We start from the raw sequence: 23,180 nt of genomic DNA, 5'->3' as shown, positions 1-23,180 counted from the left end.
CCTGGGGAAGGCTAAGCTATTGGGTTGCAACCTGTTAATACTTTGGCCCTACTGTGACTCCATTCTACTGAGTCATGGCCTTCAATTAAACCTTGCCTGAATGATTCCTCAGGTGGCAATCCCAGCCCATTTCAAACACTCCCACTCAAAACACTGATGGTGATCTGTCTGGTTTTGGTCCCTGCCTGTTTTCCCAAAACTCTTGCATAAACCTTCTAACTGCAATGCCCTGCCTTCTAAACTTGTTTATCAAAGTGTAGTGGCACTGATAATCTCCAAGAGCTATTGATCTCACATATCCAAACATCTAAAATAGGTCAAAGGTGGAGGCACCTGGGAGGCTCAGTTGGTTAAATGCCAGACTCTTGATCTCAGCTCAGGTTTTGATCTCAGGGTTTTCAATTCAAGCCCCACATTGGGCTCCATGCCAAGCGTGGAACCTACTTAAAAAAAATAATAAAATAAAAAGGGTCAAACCTTTTCATAAGACCCACGCAAAGTTGGAAGGAGTGACAAATGGCTTTATTTGGGGGTGAAGGAGTGCCAAAAATAATGTAGAGCCTCACTGTTGCTTTTAGTCAGTCATAAAACACCAATGAATCAAAATAAAGAATGTGTTTAAGTAGGAACATATACCAAAATCAAAGACGACAGAAAAGATTATTTATATAGTAGTAGGAGCTTCTATTATACCACCTTTAGCTTTGATTGTCCTGATTGTTGATTTGGGGTGGTAAATAAATACATCTAATTATGTATTGCAATCCTCTGGTCTTAGACTGTTAAGGTATATGAATTTCTAAAAGTCTGCTATCAGAAAATGAATAGAAGTTGGGGGGAGGTGCAAGATGGCAGAGAAGTAGGAGACCTAAATTTCATCTGGTCCCAGGAATACAGCTAGATAGGGATCAAACCATTCAGAATACCTACAGACTTAACAGGAGATCGAAGAAAAGAATAGTAGCAACTCTCTGAACAGAAAAGTGACCACTTTCTGGAAGGCAGGACGTGTGGAGAAGCGAATCCGAGGCGATATTCAGGAAGATAGATGGGGGGGAGGGGGCCTCCATCACCCACTACCGGCAAGTGATAGAGCAGTGGAGCACAAAATCGGAACTTTTAGAAGTCGGCTCCGCTGAGGGACGTCGCTCCAGTGGCTAGGCAGGAGGTAGAACCCTCGCTGGGACAGTGTGGTCTCAGGACCCTCGGGGTCACAGAAAGACCGGGAGTGCCTGAGTGCGGCAGAGCTCCCAGGTTTTTGAGCAGGGAAGCTGGCTGCAGAGACGGAGCCCAGGAATGGGCTCTCAGCTCAGGGTTGCCAAAAACTGTGATCCCTGGCACAGGCAGTGTGGTGGAGACCAGGAAGACGGGAGTGATTGACTGCTTTTCTCTGGGGGTCACTGAGGAGTGGGGCCCCAAGATCCCAGCTCCGGAGCAGAGATTGGGAGGCTGTCATTTTCACTCTCGGCCTCCAAAGCTGTACAGAAAGCTTTCAGGGAACAAAAGCTCCCAAGACCAAACCCGAGCAGATTACTTAGCCCCGACGGGCAAGGGTGGGGCAATTCTGCCTCCAGCAAGGACATTTGAGAATCACAGCAACAGGCCCCTCCCCCAGAAGATCAGCAAGAACAGTCTGCCAAGACCAAGTTTACCAATCAAGGAGAACGGCAGAATGCCAGCACTAGGGGAATACACACATAGAATTCATGGCTTTTTCCCCATGATTCCTTAGTCTTTCAAAGTTAATTTTTTAAATTTTCTTTATTTTTTTCTTTTTCTATTTTTTTAGTTGAATTTTTCTTCTTTCCTTTTTCAACCAGCATCTTATCAATTCCTTTTTAAAAATTTTTTTTAGGGGCGCCTTGGTGGCTCAGTCATTAAATGTCTGCCTTCGGCTCGGGTCATGATCCCAGGGTCCTGGGATCGAGCCCCGCATCAGGCTCCCTGCTCTGCGGGAAGCCTGCCACTCCCTCTCTTACTCATCCTGCTTGTGTTCCCTCTCTCGCTGTCTCTCTCTCTCTGTCAAATAATTGAATAAAAATCTTTAAAAAAAATTTTTTTTTCTTTTAATTTTTCATTTTTACAGTCATATTCTATCTCTTCATTGTATTTAACCTTATTATTTGTATATATATAATTTTTTCTTTCTTTAAAATTTTGGGATACAGTTTCTTCTAACAGACCAAAATATACCCTAAATCTAGTGTATGCCGTTGTTCTAGTCACCTGCCTGATAACATTCTCTCTTTTTTAAAATTTTTTCATTCTTTTTTCAACCAACTTCTTATCAATTCCTTTTTAAAAATCTTTTTAAATTCTCATCTTTACAGGCATATTCTATCCCTTCATAGTATTTAACCTTACTTTTGTGTATATATAAGTTTTTCTTTCTTTTAAAATTTTGGGAGGCAATTTCTTCTTTTTTTTTTTTTTTAAGATTTTATTTGTTTATTTGACAGAGAGAGACACAGTGAGAGAGGGAACACAAGCAGGGGGAGTGGGAGAGAGAGAAGCAAACTTCCCACTGAGCAGGAAGTCTGATGTGGGGCTCGATCCCAGGACCCTGGGATCATGACCTGAGCCGAAGGCAGACGCTTAACAACTGAGCCACCCAGGCACCCCAAAGGAGGCAATTTCTTCTAAGAGACAAAAATACACACACAATCTAGTGTGTGGCTCTGTTCTATTCACCAGCCTGATCATATTCTTTTCCCCCTTCCTTCCACTCCCCCCTCCCCCCCGGTTTCAAGTCTCTTGTGATTTGTTTATTGTATATTTTCTGGGGTTGTGTTACCCTTTAGCATTTTTTTAGTGTTTTGTTCTCTCATTCATCTATTCTCCTCTGGACAAAATGACAAGACAGAAAAACTCACCTCAAAAAAAAAGAACAAGAGGCAGTACCGACTGTCAGGGACCTAATCAATACAGACATTAGTAAGATGTCGGAACTAGAGTTCAGAACGACGATTATAAAGATACTAGCTGGGCTTGAAAAAAGCATATAAGGTACTAGAGAATCCTTTTCTGGAGAAATAAAAGAACTAAAATCTAACCAAGTCGAAATCAAAAAGGCTATTAATGAGGTGCAATAAGAAATGGAGGCTCTAACTGCTAGGATGAATGAGGCAGAAGAGAGAATTAGTGATATAGAAGACCAAATGATGGAGAATAAAGAAGCTGAGAAAAAGAGAGATAAACAACTACTGGATCACGAGGGGAGAATTTGAGAGATAAGTGAAACCACAAAATGAAACAACATTAGAATAATTGGGATCCCAGAAGAAGAAGAAAGAGAGAGGGAGGCAGAAGGTTTATTGGAGCGAATTATAGCAGAGCACTTCCCTAATTTGGGGAAGGAAACAGGCATCAAAATCCAGGAGGCACAGAGAATCCCCCTCAAAATCAATAAAAATAGGTCAACACCCTGACATCTAATAGTAAAACTCACAAGTCTCAGAGACAAAGAGAAAATCCTGAAAGCAGCTTGGGCAAGTGGTCTGTAACCTACAACAGTAGGAACATTAGATTGGCAGCAGACCTATCCACAGAGACCTGGCAGGCCAGAAAGGACTGGCATAATTCAGAGCACTAAATGAGAAAAATATGCAGCCAAGAATACTATATCCAGCTAGGCTGTCATTGAAAATAGAAGGAGAGATAAAAAGCTTCCAGGACAAACAAAAACTAAAGGAATTTGCGAACACCAAACCAGATCTACAAGAAATATTGAAAGGGGTACTTTAAGCAAAGAGAAAACCTAAAAGTAACACAGACCAGAAAGGAACAGAGACAATATACAGTAACAGTCACCTTACAGGCAATACAATGGCACTAAATTGATATCTTTCAATAGTGGCCCTGAATGTAAATGGGCTAAATGCCCCAATCAAAAGACACAGGGTATCAGACTGGATAAAAAAAACAAGACCCATTGATATGCTGTCTGCAAGAGACTCATTTTAGACTCAAAGACACCCCCAGATTGAAAGTGAGGTGGTGGAAAACCATTTACCATACTAATGGACACCAAAAGAAAGCTGGGGTGGCAATCCTTATATCAGACAAATTAGATTTTAAACCAAAGACTGTAATAAGAGATGAGGAAGGACACTATATCCTACTTAAAGGGTCTATCCAACAAAAAGATCTAACAATTGTAAATATCTATGCCCCTAAAACGGGAGCAGCCAACTATATAAGCCAATTGATAACAAAATCAAAGAAACACATCAACAATAATACAATAATAGTAGGGGACTTTAACACCCCCCTCACTGAAATGGACAGATCATCTAAGCAAAAGAGCAACAAAGAAATAAAGACTTTAAATGACACACTGGACCAGATGGACTTCACAGATATATTCAGAACATTCCATCCCAAAGCAACAGAATACACATTCTTCTCGAGTGCCCATGGAACATCCTCTGGAATAGATCACATCCTAGGTCACAAGTCAGGTCTCAACCGGTACCAAAAGATTGGGATCATTCCCTGCATATTTTTGGACCACAATGCTTTGAAAGTAGAACTCAATCACAAGAGGAAAGCTGGAAAGAACTCAAATACATGGAGATTAAAGAGCATCCTACTAAAGAATGAATGGCCAACCAGGAAATTAAAGAAGAATTAAAAAAATTCGTGGAAACAAATGAAAGTGAAAACACAACTGTTCAAAATCTTTGGGATGCAGCAAAGGCAGTCCTAAGAGGAAAGTATATAGCAATACAAGCCTTTCTCAAGAAACAAGAAAGGTCTCAAATACACAACCTAACCCTATACCTAAAGGAGCTGGAGAAAGAACAGCAAATAAAGCCTAAGCCCAACAGGAGAAGAGAAATAGTAAAGATCAGAGCAGAAATCAATGAAATAGAAACCAAAAGGACAGTAGAACAGATCAATGAAACTAGGAGCTGGTTCTTTGAAAGAATTAATAAGATTGATAAACCCCTGGCCAGACTTATCAAAAAGAAAAGAGAAAGGACCCAAATAAATAAAATCATGAATGAAAGCAGAGAGATCACAACAAACACCAAAGAAATACAATTATAAGAACATATTATGAGCAACTATATGCCAGCAAATTAGATAATCTGAAAGAAATGGATGCATTCCTAGAGATGTATCAACTACCAAAACTGAACCAGGAAGAAATAGAAAACCTGAACAGACCTATAACCACTAAGGAAATGGAAGCAGTCATCAAAAATCTCCCAAAAACAAAAGCCCAGGGCCAGATGGCTTCCCAGGGGAATTCTACCAAACATTTAAAGAAGAATTAATACCTATTCTTCTGAAACTGTTCCAAAAAATAGAAATGGAAGGAAAACTTCCAAACTCGTTTTATGAGGCCACCATTACCTTGGTCCCCAAACCAAAGACCCCATCAAAAAAGAGAATTACCGACCAATATCCTTGATGAACATGGATGCAAAAATTCTCACCAAAATACTAGCCAATAGGATCCAACAGTACATTAAAAGGATTATTCACCACGACCAAGTGGGATTCATTCCTGGGCTGCAAGTTTGGTTCAAAATCCGCAAATCAATCAACATGATGCAATACATTAATGAAAGAACAAGAACCATATGATCCTCTCAATAGATGCAGAAAAAGCATTTGACAAAATGAAGCATCCTTTCTTGATTAAAACTCTTCAGAGTGTAGGGATAGAGGGTACATACCTCAATATCATAAAAGCCATCTATGAAAAACCCACAGCGAGTATCATTCTCAAAGGGGAAAAACTGAGAGCTTTCCCCCTAAGGTCAGGAACACGGCAGGGATGTCCACTATCACCACTGCTATTCAACAGAGTATTAGAAGTCCTAGCCACAGAAATAAGACAACAAAAAGAAATAAAAGGCATCCAAATCAGCAAAGAAGACGTGAAACTCTCACTGTTTGCAGATGATATGATACTTTATGTGGAAAACCTAAAAGACTCTACCCCAAAACTGCTAGAACTCATACAGGAATTCAGTAAAGAGGTAGGATATAAAATCAATGCAGTAATCAGTTGCATTTCTATACACCGCTCGGCTCAGTGCAAAGTCTGCCTGTCCCTGTCCCTCCCTCTGCCCCTCTCCCTGCCCTCTCTCTCTAAATAAATAAATAAATAAAATCTTAAAAAGAAAATAGATTTGACACCCAGGAAATATCTAAAAGTCTACTATTTCTATCAAGTTCTTCCCTAGCCATGTCACAGACCTCTCCCTCATCTCTAGATTTAGTGTTTGGATCACCCAATTTAGCCTATGTCAAAGGGTCTCATACTGACTTCTAGGTACTCCAAATCCTGTCAGTTTAACAAGTGGACAAGGAGTGTCAATTTAATAAGACTATTAGTTCACTTTGAATGATGACAATCATGTATTCTGCTTTTTTGTTATTGTTATCTCCTATAATGTGGGCAAAAGATAAAGGTCCCAGAATCAAAATAAAAGCTATTGATCTGCTATTTCAAAATTAATATCCTTAACTACTTGTAAGCCCCAGATATATACATGGTAATCCAATCACTTAAATTGAATCATACTTTATTACTGAATTTCCTTCCGGTTGTTCTTTATGCAGAATATGTTGGATATTCTGTTAGATTAATCTAAGCAGTTAGATATATTTTTAAGTATGGGTAGTAGAGAGGTGCTGTGTTATGATGTCTATTTTTATACAAAATATCACTTAAATAAGCACATATGCTAAAGATTGATCAAGATGACTAGTTGATTTGAAGTATCTTAATCTGATTCTGTAGGGATATTGTATAGTAGGTGGGGATGGGAGTGGTAGAGTTTGTGAGGGATTCACTGGGCATATTGTTGCCATTGAAGTGAATCACCTGGTGGTGAATGTCATTCTCACTGCTTTGGCCATGTCCAGAGTTTCTCTATTTTAGTTTGCCATATTTAAGTATGTCTAATTTGGGCCATGACTAATATTGCATGGGACACATTTATACTAAAAATTATTCACTGTTTAGGGGCCCCTGGGTGGCTCAGATGGTTAAGCGTCTGCCTTCTGCTCAGGTTATGATCTGTAGGTCCTGGGATTGAGCCCCACGTCTGGCTCCCAGCTCAGCGGGGAGTCTGCATCTCACTCTGCCTCTCACCCTACTTGTGCTTTCTCTGTGTCTCTCTTTCTCTCTCACAAATGAATAAAATCTGAAAAAAAATTATTCACTGCTTATCTGAAATTCAAGTTTAACAAGGCATTCCATATTTTATCTGGCAACTCTACCCTGATTATCTCAAGGGGTATTATGAAATTCTAAGAATATTTATTTCGTTTAATTTTCGAAACTAGGCATATGCCTTATAACTTCAACTTGCGAAGGGTGGACAGAAGATCAATGTAAAAGCAAAGGAAGGATATTAGGATACTACTAACTTTAAAAGATTATACATTTCAGAAGTCAAGGAACTTGGCTAGCATGCTCACTGTTCTATTCCTATGCACAACTGATGTTCTAGGGAATAGAGGTGCTAAATATTTTTTGAGTAAAAAATGGCAGATATAGGGCACCTGGGTGGCTCAGTTGGTTAAGCGACTGCCTTCGGCTCAGGTCATGATCCTGGAGTCCCGGGATCGAGTCCCGCGTAGGGCTCCCTGCTCGGCAGGGAGTCTGCTTCTCCCTCTGACCCTCCCCCTCTCATGTGCTCTCTCTCATTCTCTCTCTCTCAAATAAATAAATAAAATCTTAAAAAAAAATGGCAGATATAAATAAATATCTCCATTTATTTTGAGAATGTAAACTCTTCTCTTTTATCATCAGGAATAAAAAGTTGATTAATCCATTTCTTTTAGTAACCTCATCTCAAAGAGCTCAAATAAATACAACAGGTAACAGTGAAAGTGAAGTATAGACACCGGCTGTGGCTATAATCCAGATAGCCTGCCAAGTATAGACAGAGTGTCAATGGAGTCATTGTTTGTAAGATTTCAGATATAGGCATCTTTAACAGTAATGTGCACATTTACATTACAAACTCACTCAACAATAGAGATTTAGGTCCACTCTGATTTTTATATATTAGTTTTACTAAGGGACAATGATTTTATAGTCTACTTAAAGGCATTTATTTAAAAATATTCTAATTATTTGTGGGATTTCAGTAAAGAGACGAGTCAATGGCATTCAATGTGGTTAAAAGGAAAAGAACTAGGAAAATCCTTCTACGGAGGAGAGTATCCAGCAATTTCTAGAGAGGAAAAATGTAGAAAGGAGTTTTGCAAGTGAAGAGATATTCTTTAAAAATACATAAACAAAGGAAATATATATGAGTAAGGAAAAGCAGAAATATGGTGATAATAATGAAGTATTGTACTATTGAGAGAACATTAGGGAAAAGAAGATTGAAAGGGAGCTCTTGGCAAAAGGCCAATTCATAGAATATATGCATTATAATACTATAAAATAGGAGTGGATTTTTCTGGCCTCAACAATTTTTAAAATATGTATTTTTTGCAAAGATTAATTATTATATTGAGAGCCACAGCTTTTTTGAAGCATACAGTTTGATTTGTATTGTCATTAAGTAAAAGCTATAAAACACTGAAAGACCTAATATAACTTAACCAATACAGTAAATGAAACCTTATTTAATTGTTTAAATCCAAGTGAAAATTGACTAAATGACTGAATCAAGTTTAGAGACATGAAAAATGGTCTTTATAAGCAAAAATACCCATTTTTGAAGAGATTGTCCCCACTTGTTGTAATAGGCCAGACGCTCTAAGTGATATGTCAGCAAGCTACTTGGTAGATCTACCAATGGAAGAAAATTGAAAAGATATATTAAAAAAAAATTAAAACATGTCATATCGAATGTGGTGGTTCTGACATGGAAGTTACATAGAACAGCTTAGTTGGTCAAAATTAGATAATCCCTTTGTGGAGGAATCTTAGCACTCTCGGTTGGATATTCTGTGTGTTTCTTTAAACCTCTAAGAACACTTAACCTTTATGAGGCATAAATATATGTTTTGCTTAAAAATTTTCCAATTTTTTTTTTTAAAGATTTTTATTTATTTATTCATGAGAGACAGAGAGAGAGAGAGGCAGAGGGAGAAGCAGGCTCCCAAGGAGCAGAGAGCCCGATGCGGGACTCGATCCCAGGACCCTGGGATCATGACCTGAGCCAAAGGCAGACGCTTAACCATCTGAGCCACCCAGGCGCCCAAATTTTCCAATTTTTATGTAAAACCGATAATAAAAATGAGAGTAGGTGACAATGTTAGTTGAATTGTTAAAAAATTTCAACTGAGTAAATTTGTTTTTTGTTTTTTGGTTTTTTTTAAAGATTTTATTTATTTATTTGAGACAGAATGAGATACAGAGAGCCTGAGAGGGAGGAGGGTCAGAGGGAGAAGCAGACTCCCCGCCGAGCAGGGAGCCCGATGTGGGACTCGATCCCAGGACTCCAGGATCATGACCTGAGCCGAAGGCAGTCGCTTAACCAACTGAGCCACCCAGGCGCCCCTCAACTGAGTAAATTTGAAGATCTAATTGGCTTTATTCAGTGATTCATGAATTGAGCAGCCGCCCATCTAGCAAGAAAGGAGCTCTAAGGGACTGTACAAAATGGAGGATTTTATAGGAACAAAGAAAGCAGGACAAGGGTGTTAAAAGAATGGATTATTTCAGGCAAGGTTACTTTCCTTTAGGGGAAGGCAGAGGTCTTATCAAGGAGGTTACCCCACTAATGCTGATGATCAGGAACTTCCAGACTGACTGATTTAAAAGTCCACTCCTGGGAAAGGCTAAAACTGCAATTAGATTAGGTGTTAAGTCTTGGTGGGGCTTAGCAAAAGTGACTGCATTTTGAGCCTATTGTTTCCTTTTTAAATTAATTTTAATTAATTAATTAATTAGTTAGTTTATTTTAAACACCAGCATTTTTACAGAAAAGGTAAGACTCTTAGCCCTGGGCAGAGAGGAGTCTCTGTGAGGCTCACTCTGGGTTTCTATTGTCCTTCCACTCTCCAAGCTCTGCTGGTTGACTTCTATGAGTGTCCCTGCGGCTTTGGTCCTAATTCAGTTGCCTTGGAATGATGTGTTTTTGCATCAGGTCCCCACAAATACAGAATGCACACTGACTCAAAATGGATTTTAGTCCCTTAAGTGCTAACTTCAAGGGAGGCTTTGTATCCCCTCACTTTTCAGAGTCCTGCCAGGGACGGAAGCTGAGCTAGACACCCCAGAGTCTCCGTGTTTCCTCTTCCCTGTGGTCATGAGTGTCTGTGCTGCTTGTTATGTAGTTTTTGTGATTGTGAGGTTTTTGTTTTTATTTTTTTTGTTTTTTGTTTTGTTTCAAGTTTTTACTTAAATTCTAGTTAACATATAATATAATATTGCTTTCAGGAATAGAATTTAGTGATTCATCACTTACATATAACACCCAGTGCTCATCACAAGTGCCCTCCTTAATACCCATCACCAATTTAGCCCATCCCCCCATTCACCTCCCCTCCAGCAACTCTGTTTGTTCTTTATAGTTAAGAGTCTCTTATGGTTTGCCTCCCTCTTATTTTTTTCTTCCTTCCACATGTTCATCTATTTTGTTTCTTAAATTCCACTTATAAGTGAAATCCTATGGTATTTGTCTTTCTCTGTCTGACTTATTTTGCTTCATATAATGCATTCTAGCTCTAGCCACATCATTGTGAAGGGCAAGATTTTGGGGGTTTTTTTTGATGGCTGAGTAATAGTCGTGTGTGTGTGTGTGCATGCGTGTGTACCACATCTTCTTTATCCATTCATCCATCAATGGACATTTGGGCTCTTTCCATAATTTGGCTATTGTTGATAATGCTGCTGTAAACATTGGGGTGTATGTGCCCCTTTGAATCAGTATTTTTGTATCCTTTGGAAAAATACCTAGTAGTGCAACAGCTGGGTCATAGGACAGTACTATTTTTAACATTTTGAGGAAACTCCATACTGTTTTCCAGAGTGGCTGTACCAGTTTGCATTCCCACCAACAGTGTAAGAGGGTTCCCCTTTCTTCATATCCTCACCAACATCTGTTGTTTCCTATGTGTTAATTTTAGCCATTCTGACAGGCATGAGGTGATATCTCATCGTAGTTTTGATTTGTATTTCCCTGATGATGAGTGATGTTGAGTGTCTTTTCATGTGTATGTTAGCCATCTGGATGTCTTCTTTGGAAAAATGTCTATTCATGGCTTCTGCCCATTTCTTAACTAGATTATTTGTTTTTTGGGGGTGTTGAGTTTGATAAATTCTTTATAGACTTTGGACACTAACCCTTTATCAGATATGTCATTTGCAAATATCTTCTCCCATTCTGTAGATTGCCTTTTTGTTTTGTTGATTATTTTCTTTCCTGTGCAGAAGTTTTCTTTCTTGATGGAGTCCCAATAGTTTATTTTTGCTTTTGTTTCCCTTGCTTCCTGTGATGTGTCTAGTAAGAAGTTGCTACAGGTGAGGTCAAAGAGGTTGCTGCCTGTGTTCTCCTCTAAGATTTTGATGGTTTCCTATATCACATTTAGGTCTTTAATCCATTTTGAATTTTTTTTTTGTATGGTGTAAAAAAGTGGCCCAGTTTCATTTCTTTGCATGTGGCTGTTCAGTTTTTCTAACACCATTTGCTAAAAAGACTGTTTTTTTCATTGATAATTCTTTCCTACTTTGTCAAAGATTAGTTGACCATTGAGTTGTGGCTCTATTTCCGGGTTTTCTATTCTGTTCCACTGATCTATACGTCTGTTTTTGTGCCAGTACCATACTGTCTTGATCACTACAGCTTTGTAATATAGCTTGAAGTCCAGAATTCTGATGTTTCCAGCTTTGCTTTGCTTTTTCATGGTTGCTTTGGCTATTTGCAGTCTTTGGTGGTTTCATACAAATTTAAGGATTATTTGTTTTAGCTCTGTGAAAAATGCTGGTGGTATTTTGATAGGGGTTCCATTAAATGTGTAGATTGCTTTGGGTAGTATAGACATTCTAATAATATTTGGTCTTCTAATCCACAAGCATGAAAAGTTTTTCTATTTCTTTGTGTCATCTTCAATTTCTTTCATGAGTGTTGTATAGTTTTTAGAGTACAGTCCTTTTACCTCTTTGGTTAGGTTATTCCTAGGTATCTTATGGTTTTTGGTGCAATTGTAAATGGGATCGACTCTTTGATTTCTCTTTCTGCTGCTTCATTATTGGTGTATAGAAATGGAACGGGGGCGCCTGGGTGGCTCAGTTGGTTGGGTGACTGCCTTCGGCTCAGGTCGTGATCCTGGAGTCCCGGGATCAAGTCCCGCATCGGGCTCCCTGCTCGGTGGGGAGCCTGCTTCTCCCTCTGACCCTATCCCCTCTCATGCTATTTCTCACTCTCTCTCTCAAATAAATAAATAAATAAAATCTTAAAAAAAAAAATAAGGCTGGGGTAAAATAGTTACTATTGTTTCTTAAAAAAAAAAAAAAAAGAAATGGAACGGATTTCATTACGTTGATTTTGTATCCTGTGACTGTTGAACTTACATATCAGTTCTAGCAATTTTTTTGTGAAGTCTTTCAGTTTTCTACATAGAGTATCATGTCATCTATGAATAGTGAAATTTTGACTTCTTCCTTACCAATTTGGATGGCTTTTATTTCTTTTTGTTGTCTGATTGGTGAAGCTAGGACTTGCAGTACTATGCTAAATAACAATGATGAGAGATGGCATCCCTGTCTTGCTCTTGACTGTAAAGGAAAAGCTCTTAGTTTCTCCCTATTGAGGATGATATTAGCTGTGGGTCTTTTGTATATGGCCTTTATGATGTTGAGGTATGCTCCCTCTATCCCTACTTTGTTGAGGGTTTTTATCAAGAATGGATGCTGCACTTTGTCATATGCTTTTTCTGCAATCTACTGAGAGGATCATATATGGTTCTTATTCTTTCTTTTATTAATATGGTGTATCACGTTGATTGATTTGCAAATATTAAACCACCCTTGCAGCCCAGGAATATATTCCACTTGATTGTGGTGAATAATTCTTTTAATGTACTGTTGGATTCGATTTGCCAGTATCTTGTTGAGAATTTTTGCATCCATGTTCATCAGGGATATTGGCCTATAATTCTTTTTTTTTTTTTTTTAAGATTTTTATTTATTTATTTGGCAGATAGAGAGCACAAATAGGCAGAGTGGCAGGCAGAGGGAGAGGGAGAAGTAGGCTCTCTGCTGAGCAGGGAGCTGGATGCGGGGCTCGATCCCAGGACCCCAGGATCATGACCTGAGCCGAAGGCAGCCGCTTAACCGACTGAGCCACCCAGGCACCCCTATAATTCTCCTTTTTAGTGGGGTCTTCATCTAGTTTTGGGATCAAGGTAATCCTAGCCTTGTAGAATGAGTTTGGAAGTTTTCCTTCCATTTCTATTTTTTGGAACAGTTCGAGAAGAATAGGTATTAGTTCTTCTTTAAATGTTTGGTAGAATTCCCCTGGGAAGCTATTTAGTCCTAGATTTTTGTTTGTTGGGAGATTTTTGATTACTGCTTCAGTTTCTTTGCTGGGTATGGGTCTTTTCAAATTTTCTATTTCTTTCTGTTTCAGTTTTGGTAGTTTATGTTTCTAGGAATTTGTCCATTTCTTCCAATTGCCCAATTTGTTGACACATAATTTTTCATAATATTCTCATAATTGTTTGTATTTCTGTGGTGTTGGTTGTGATCGCTCCTCTTTCATTCATGATTTTATTTATTTAGGTCCTTTCTCCTTTTCTTTTTGATAAGACTGGCTTATCAGTATTATAAGGGGTTTATCAGTTTTATTAATTCTTTCAAAGAACCAGCTCCTGGTTTCATTGATCTATTCTACTGTGTTTTTTTGTTTGTTTATTTCTGTATCATTTATTTCTGCTCAAATCTTTATTATTTCCCTTTTTCTGCTGGCTTTAGGCTTTACTTGCTGTTCCTTTTCTAGTTCCTTTAGGTGTAAGGTTAGGTTGTGTATGTGAAGTTTCAAAGAAGTCTTGCTTCTTGAGGTAGGGCTGTATTACTATATATTTCCCTCTTATGACCACTTTTGTTGCTTCCCAAGGGTTTGGACTGGGCCTATTGTTTTCTTTCTAATAAGATATTTGTGCCATTCTAAATGAGTGTACTTATATAGTTGCTAAAAAGTTAAATATCTACAGCCCCAGTTAGCAAATGGGAAGCAGAATATTTCAGATTTTCTTTTATGATGTTGTGGGAATAATAACTCTTTGTTTAGACTCTAAACCTACACCTCATTTTCATGGGAAACCAAAATTTTATAGACACTCACTAAGGTCAAACAGCATTTAATTTAATGCAGGGAATCATGCAATACAGTTCACCAAGATAAAGGTAAAGAAAAACAAAACCAGTAAGACCTCCTTAAAATGAATTAGTAAGAAAACCATTCCAACAAGTGGGGAAAAATATCCTCAATTTTGAATTATCCTTAAAGCAAATTTCGTAAACATACAAAAATTAAAACTGGGCCAAGTAGCACATGGGCAGTTATAAGGTAAACCCTTTGAATATGTAGGAAGTCCTCACTTTGCACATTTCCAATATGCACGAAATTTGGTTACCAAGATTTAGGTGATTAACACCAGTTCCCCAACAACACAGTTCCAATTTCAGTTACCATGATATGTCAACTGGGTATAATTAAATAAGTATTCATTTCACTCACACATGGCAAAGTGTGTAGTTGTGTTGCCTCCTTATCTCCCAGGACGTTATGCAAAAATGGATCCTTGAGAGAATTGGCCAAGAAAGATTAAAGTGTAGTAAAGAAACCATAACTGAGAGCAGGGGAAGTAAAATTGAATCAACTGTAAATGGAATTTCAGAACAGAGAGCTGACGGTGAGAAAGTTGACACTGTGGATGTATATGTAGCCAGAGGGGATGAGTGAAGGCAAACATATCATCATAGATGGAAAAAGTGATTGTGCCTGAAAGATGGAGAAGTCCCAGAGGAAATGATGCCAGCTAAAAGAAAACCTTCACCCAAAAGACTTTCTCGGAGATATTTCACAACATTTGAAAGTGCAAAGGATAAAATGTTGGAAGCTGCTCCAAACTTAGAGAGGAGCATAAGGAGTCAGAGTAGACTTGTGGATTTATTTTAGTTTCCTGAAGCTAAATTTCTAAAAGGCTGAGAACTTTCCAAAGCTGTCCCTCTCTTTCTGATTCAAATATTCTATTCATGACTATTTTCCATGACAATAACTATCTTTTATGTGCTCTTCCTACCTTCCCTAGAGTGTTAGAGCTCCTTCCCTACCGAGGATAAGATCATTTTTCTGAAATGTTATCTCTCCAGCCTTCCACTTGTACGGGCATATCCTTGATTTATGCAGTAATAGACTTTACATTCGCTTGGATCCTCTCATTAAGAAAGAGAAGAGAGACCAAGTGGAATTGTAGGCTCACCATTTTCTCCATGAATCTCAGTTCACAGTCGTCCCGCCCTTTACCCCTGGTTTCCCTTTCCTTGGTTTCCATTACCCACAGTCAACCCCACCATCCAGCAGCAGGTGATCCTCCTTCTGATGTACCTTCAGAAGGTCAATAGTATCTCATGCTACATCACAACGCCTATGTCATTCACCTCAGTTCATCTCATCACATAGCATTTTATCATCTCACACCATCACAAGGGTGAGTACAGTACAGTAAGATTTTTGAGAGACCACATTCACATAACTTTTATTACAGTATAGTGTGATAATTATTCTATTTTATTATTATTATTGTTAATCTCTTACTGTGCCTAATTTATAAGTTAAACTTTCATAGGTATGTAGGTACAGGAAAAAACATAGTATATAAAAGTGTTCAGTACTATTCACAATTTCAGCCATCCAGTGGGGATCTGGGGACTTAAACCCCATGGATAAGGGGGAGACTATTATATTCAGTATTTTTAATGAACTACACCCCCAGCGCTGCCCTGTATGTCACATCCAGTTCTTGCCATGCACTGACCTCAAATAAACCATATTAGTACTTCTTGCCATAATGTCCTACATACTGGTCACGTCATCTTTATAGATACCAAAAAGAAAGAATAAGCAATGAAAAATAGAAAGAACAACAGCTTTGGCAGAAAATAGCAGGTAGAGAAAATGAACATACCTTTTAGGTCATCATCTATCTTGGGTAAACTTGGTGAAGCCAATGTGTCCAGTGTAAAAGTGAGATCTTTGTGAAAGGTTTCAACATGTTCTTCATTAATATGGATGGCAATCCGAAAAACATTTTTAAGCCAGGAAATGAGAAAAAAAAAGATTTTATGAATAAGAAAGTCTGTACTTATACTTTCATTTAATTGGAATACTAATTGGTCGGTTCTTTATTCCCTCCTTAGAAGCTCTGTTTTTGAAGTTTTTATGGAGCATGGAGCATACTGCTTTGTCATTCCTTAGTAACGAAAAAACAACAACAACAACAACAAAGAACAAAAACCATATAGCCTTCTTCCAACTTCTCCTCTGTTTCTGGGCAAGCATTTCTCTCTCAGGAGTTCCTGCTTTTGCTTACTGTTGGCGAGGAAGAGAGTGGCAATGAACTTTATCTGGTAGTTTGGGAGCGTAAGTTGAAGCACGAACAAGTATGGCCTTGCAGCTGACACTGAAATCAAAGACTCTTTGTTCCTTGGGGATTGAAGACTGATTGCTGCCTCATCAGTACAGTCTCCCCGGAAAAGCATTTCCAGCTTCCTCTCCCTGTCTCTGAGAACTGAATCACGTGTGAGGCACACCCTTTCCCAAGAGCCAGGACCTCACAAAGGAGCTTTCTCTGTCAAAAGCAATGTCAGCCTCATTTTTTTTTTAATCAGGGTGTGGCAAATCTGGCTCACATGCTAAGGTACAGTCAACTCGCAATGTGACAGGAAATCTGGAATAGCATGTCTTAAATTGATTTATATGACTGCATTAGTTCATATGATCACATGAGGGTGGATCCATGCCTTTTTCTTCTTTATTCCTAATGCAGAGCACAGTCAGTGCCTGCAACATACAAGCTCTCAGTAAATGTTGTATTAAACTTAAGAGTTTTACTTATTTGTTGTTTTCCCAGGCTGCCCTTGCAATTACTCTTGATCCTTTTTGTGACCAATGCAAGTGCTATGAGAACTGGAACTGAGTTGCACAGAGTAGGCAGGCAATAAATATCAGTTGGAATGGTATTCTGTATATATTCCAGGATTATTTTATCTTCAAGCTGTTCCATGTAAACAAATGGCACCCTCACTCTCCTCCCATCCTGTCCAGCCTGCTTAAAACTGCTGATTCGTTTTTCTCGCTCAAGGTTACTAAGGCAAAAGTAACTGATTGCAGTATGCCACTGTTTTTTAATATACTGAGGGTTCACAGCTTGCCCATGCTTCCTGCTATTGCAAGTTCTTGGCAAAACTGAGATCTCTGGCAATAGCAGGTTTCACTCATTTTACAAGGTGATCTGGCAAAAATGGATGCAGCCATACTGAATGCTATTCCCACGTACTTACCTACAGGTTTTCATTCAGGGTATGTTCCTTCCAAATGTTAAGAAATACACCAAAGCAGAGGCATTTGAATATTTACTCTGATAAACAATCTTTCAAATATTTCCAGATGGGGACTTCCACTAGCTATGAATCAGCTTATCCATTTCCTTATTTTTTATGATTTCACAGGCCTATGACTAGCAGATTAGTCATCGTGTCTCTTTATTAAGGAGTGAAAAGGAGGCTTTTTAAAATCAAATGATAAATGTGAATTGTAAATCCCTTTTAAAAATTAACTTTATACTCATACCATACATTGGCAGTCCTAGAAACTCCTTATCAATGTGTGATGGCCCAAATTCCCAGTAATTACATAAAAAATCTGCAGACAGCATTGACTAGTGACACTACTCCCTCCTTTTCCATCATGGAACATTCTTTCATTTTCTATGACCAACAAGGCTGGATCATTTTAAGTTTCAATTATATTACAGATAATTGAGAACTTGGCCATATTGCTAAGAATCAGGTTGCCATGAGTACCACCAATGAATTCATCAATGTAAAACCTTATATTGTGCTATTGTAATTTTTTTTTTTTTAAGATTTTATTTATTTGCGAGAGAGACAATGAGAGACAGAGAGCATGAGAGGGAGGAGGGTCAGAGGGAGAAGCAGACTCCCCGCTGAGCAGGGAGCCCGATGTGGGACTCGATCCCAGGACTCCAGGATCATGACCTGAGCCGAAGGCAGTCGCTTAACCAACTGAGCCACCCAGGCGCCCAACTATTGTAATTTTTTTTAACTCTAAGCAATTGTCTTTTCACAACAGAGGACAATTCAGGAAGATCATGGTCCAGGTGGATTATAAGGGCAAGTCCAGAAACTCCTCCACAGAATATATTTATACTATGGCTTTTGATAAAGATGAAGTGACTGTAAGAAGCTTATTTTGGGGAAGAGTAAGAGTCTCAAAACTTACACTTGGAGTTCAAGAAGAAAGTAGAAAGGGAAAAGAAATTATTCAGACAGGAAAATAATTATTCCTCATTTCTGGAAAGAAGGAAAGAACAAATTCTAGGATACAAGAGAACCAATGAATCCCAAACAAGGTAAGAAGGAATGGATGGATACGTACCTAGACATAACATGGTGAAACTGTAGAATACCAAAGACAAAAAGAAGCCAGAAAAGAGAAGAGTCGTTACCATCAAAGGACTGCCAAACTGACAGCTAATTTTTCAGCAGAAATAGTGGAGTAAAGAAGTGCTACAACTTTCGGCCTATAAATAGTCCTCGTAAAATTACCTTTCTGGCATAGGGGAGAAAATCAGTCTTTTTTTTTAAGACTTTATTTTTTAGGGAAGTTTTAGGTTCACAGTAAAATTGAGCAAAAATCCCAGAGGGTTTCTTTTCTTTCTTTTTTTTTTTAAAGATTTTATTTATTTATTTGACAGAGAGAGATAGCAAGAGCAGGAGCCACAAGAAAGGGGAGTGGGAGAGGGACAGGCCTCCTGTAGAGCAGGGAGCCCGATGTGGGGCTCGATCTCAGGACCCTGGGATCATGACCCGAGCCAAAGGCAGATGCTTAAAGACTGAGCCACCCAGGCACCCTAAACCCAGAGAGTTTCTCTATATGCTTTACCCCCACACATACACAGCCTTCCCCACTATCAATATCCTGTACTAGAGTGGTACATTTGTTAAAATCTTCAAACCTACATTGACACATCATTATCACCAAAATTCATAGTTCACGTTAGGGTTCACTCTTGGTGTTGTGCATTTTATGGGTTTGGACAAACATATAATGACATGTATCCATCGTTATAGTATTATATATTATTATATATATAGTATTATATAGAATAGTCTTACTGCCCTAAAAATCCTCTGTACTTTGCTTATTCATCCCTACCCCACACGCCTATGAAGCCCTGGCAACCACAGAGCTTTTTCTGTCCCATAGTTTTGCCTTTGCCAAATGTCATATACTTGGAATCATACAGTATGTATGGCTTCTTTCACATAGCAATATGCATTTAAGTTTCCTCCATGTCTTTTCATGGCTTATTAGCTCATTTCTTCTTAGCACTGAATATTATTTCATTGTTTGACGTACCATAGTTTATTTATCTATTCACCTATTAGAGGATATCTTGGTTGCTTTCAAGTTTCAGCAACTATGAATAAAAGCTACCATAAATATCTGTGTGCAGGATATTATATGTACATAGCTTTTCAGATCATTTGGGCAAATAATCAAGAAACACAATTGTTGATTCATATGGTAAGATTATGTTTAGTTTGTAAGAAACTGCCAAACTATCTTCTAAAGTGGCTGGTCCATTTTGCATTTCCACCTGCAATGAACGAGAGTTCCTGTTGCAGACATACTCATCAGCATTTAGTGTTGTCAGTGTTCTGGATTTTGGCCATTCTAAGAGGTGTGTAGTGGTATCTCATTGTTTTAATTTGCATTTCCCTAATGACACGATATTGAGCATCTTTTCAAAAGCTCATTTGCCATTTATTTATCTTCTTTGGTGAGGTGTCTTTAAGGTCTTTTGGTCATATTTTAACTGGGTTGTTTTATTATTGTTGAGTTTTAATAGTTCATTTTATATTTTGGATAACAATCTAATCAGACAAGTTTTTTGCAAATATTTTCTCTCAGTCTACGGTTTATCTTCCGATTATCTTGACCGTGTCTTTAACAGAAATTTTTAAGTGCAGCTTATCAATTATGTCTTTCATGGACCGTGCCTTTGGTGTTGTATCTAAAAAGTCAACACCATTCCTAAGGTATCTAAGTTTTCTCCTGTTATCTTTTAGGAGTTTTATAGTTTTGTATTTTACATTTAGGTCAATAATCTATTTTGTATTATTTTTTGTGAAGGATATAATGTTTTTCTGTGTTTAGTTCATTTTGTTTGTTTTTTGCATGTGGATATCCAGTTGTTCCAGCACCACTTATTGGAAAGACAATCTTTTCTCCATTGAATTCTTTGCCCCTTTGACAAGGATTAGTTGAGTATATTTGTGTGGGTCTATTTCTGGGCTTTCTATTCTGTTTCACTGATCTGTCTATTCTTTCAACAATACCACACTGTTTTGAATACTGTAGCTTTATAGTAAGTCTTGAAGTCCCCAACTTTGTTCTTCTCCTTCAATGTTGCCTTGGCTATTCTGAGTCTTTGGCCTCTCCACTTTAGAATCATTTTGTCTCTATCCACAATATAACTTGCTGGGATTTTGATTGGAACTGTGTTAAATCTATAGAACAAGCTGAGAAGATCTGAGAGCTTGACAATATTGAGTCTTCTTATCCATCAACTAGAATAGCTCTCCATTTATTTAGCTTTGATTTCTTTCTTCAGACTTTCATACTTTTCCTTGTATATATTTTTTTTACAAAATTTCGTATTTTAGTTTGTTAGACTTATACTTGAGTACTTAACTTTTTTTTTTTGCATGCTAATGTAAATGATGATTTTTGTTTGTTTGTTTGTTTGTTTGTTCAAATTCCAGTTGTTCATTGCTGGCAGAGAGGAAGGAAATTGGCTTTTTATATTAACCTTGTATCCTGCAATCTTGCTATAAATGCTTATTAGTTTCAGGAGTTTTTTTGTTGATTCTTTTAGATTTTCTATATAGCCAATCATCTCATCTGTGAACAAAAACAATTTTATTTCAATTTCCCCAAACTGTATACCTTTTATTTCCTTTTCTTGCATTTGCTAGGACTTTCATTATGATATTAAAAAGAAGTGCTGAATCGTGACCTCCTTGCCTTGTTCTTGATCTTAGCAAAAAAGCTTCTGGTTTCTTATAATTACACTTTTTTTAGGGATAAAAACTCAGATTGCCACCAACAGTCTGCACCAAAAATTTTTTAATAAAAGTTTTAATGAGCTTTTTAATGCAAGTTATTTTATGCCCTAAATGAAAGGATTGGTTAATTTTGTTTTGGTTTATGCATCTTTGTTTTACTTATCTTGCTCCCTTACTGAAACTTGATGGTGGTAGCTGAAATAGTTCATTCATTCTTGGATGCTTATGTGTTTTCTTATTTTTTATTTTTATTTTATTTTAATTTTTTAAAGATTTTATTTATTTTTATTATTTGAGAGAGAGAGAGTGAGAGAGAGCACAAGCAGAGGGCAGAGGGAGAAGCAGACTCCCCATGAACAGGGAGTCCTATGTGGGACTCGATCCCGGGACTCCGGGATCATGACCTGAACCAAAGACAGATGCTTAACCAACTAAGCCACTCAGGTGCTCATGTGCTTTTTTTTTTTTTAATAGTACTTTATTGAATAATTTACATATAGTAAAATGTGCAAATATTAAGTGTACAGTTTAATGACTATACATACACATATGTGTGTGTGTATACTTATATCCATGTGACCACTTCCTATATCAAGATATTTCCACTACCTCAAAGAGTTCCCTTGTGACTTTCCAGTCAATAGCAACTCCCATACCTCTCCTTTGTGGTTAATCACTATTTTTGATTTCTCTCACCATAAGTTGGTTTTGCTTATTCCTGAATTTTACATAAACAGCATAATATAGTATATCCTTGTTTGTCCCTGTCTTCTTATTACATTATTGAGAGCTACATGAGGAAGAAAAATGATCCCAGAAGGATGGTCTAAGGTGGAAAAATTAATGAACCAAGCAAATGTAAACATGTGTAAATCTGAAAAAAACCTGTGTGAAATAATAATACTTATTTCGAATCTGGGGGGTTAAAAAAAAGTTAGAACCACAATAGCACATGTGGGGTGACCAACTAACTCATCCTTGTTTGCCTTGGAGTTTTTTGATTTTAAAACTGAAAGTCTTATAAACAGGAATACCTTCAATCCTGGGCAAAACAGGGATGTTGGTCACCTAAATATTTCAGGAAGGGCGACTGGAAATAAAGCATTGTAGGGTCCTTATATTGTAAGGTAAGGTGAAGATCTAGATTAATTCTCACTTGTTAAGATGTACATTAAGTTTCTAGAAGTAATCATAAAAAACATAGAAAGGTGTGTAAGTTTCAAAATGGTGATGAGAATAAATGAAATGAATATGTTTACAAAAAAAAAATCAATAAAAACATCCAGTTAACTCAAAAGAGGACAAGCAGAGAGAAAAAGAGAAACAGAAAAGGTAGGACAAACAGAAAGCCAAAATAGATAAAAATAAATCAGAATATATTGATAAACATATGTAAATTGACTACTGTAATTAAAAGACAAATGTTGTCACCTGGAATCAAACAAACAAGCATACAGATTCAGTTGTTTACAATAACCACATCTAAAACATATTGAGGCAAAGCAAAAGTATTAAAAAATATATCTACCAAATCAATAGTAATAAAGTTAGGTAATGTAGATATATTAGTACTAACAAAATATACCTAATAGAAAAAAGCATCACCAGATACAAAAGTAAAATTTCTGCATAGTGACAAAAGGTTAAAAGCACAAGTTTGGAACATGTGCATTTAATAACATAACTTCAAAATGTAGAGAGAAAAACTAAAATAACTATAACAAGAAATTGAAAAATCTACCATTATGATACTGTAATACAGTCTTTTAGCAAACAGCTCAAACAGCCAAAAGCAAAAAAAAAAAAAAAAAAAAAAAGTCATTTGGAATACATATATCAGCAAGCTTGAATTTGGAATGTATGTATATGTGTGTGT

At 37.5% G+C, this 23,180-nt stretch overlaps 1 protein-coding gene across 8 annotated transcripts in view; it reads right to left on the bottom strand.

The window, feature by feature from the left end:
• LRAT (lecithin retinol acyltransferase) overlaps positions 1–17,606 on the bottom strand; it is a 51,842-nt gene extending 34,236 nt beyond the window's left edge. Inside the window, exons 1-2 of one of the 8 annotated variants that reach the window (XR_008506518.2) lie at positions 16,117–16,842; positions 334–443 (exon numbers count right to left, since the gene is read on the bottom strand). The gene's annotated coding sequence lies outside the window, so the exon portion shown is untranslated. Of the gene's footprint in view, positions 1–333; positions 444–16,116; positions 17,042–17,491 lie in introns of those variants that run through there. The other 7 variants (XR_008506519.2, XM_064585197.1, XM_064585196.1 and 4 more) reach the window with 7 other exon arrangements.
• Positions 17,607–23,180: the final 5,574 nt, after the last annotated feature.

This window comes from Mirounga angustirostris, unplaced genomic scaffold, assembly GCF_029215605.1.
Source record: "Mirounga angustirostris isolate CCGP_5_RB_7025 unplaced genomic scaffold, mMirAng1.0.hap1 SCAF_2, whole genome shotgun sequence".
NCBI lineage: Eukaryota > Metazoa > Chordata > Mammalia > Carnivora > Phocidae > Mirounga > Mirounga angustirostris.
Note: the sequence above shows the minus strand (reverse complement) of the source record. Positions and strands in the feature narration are given on the sequence as shown.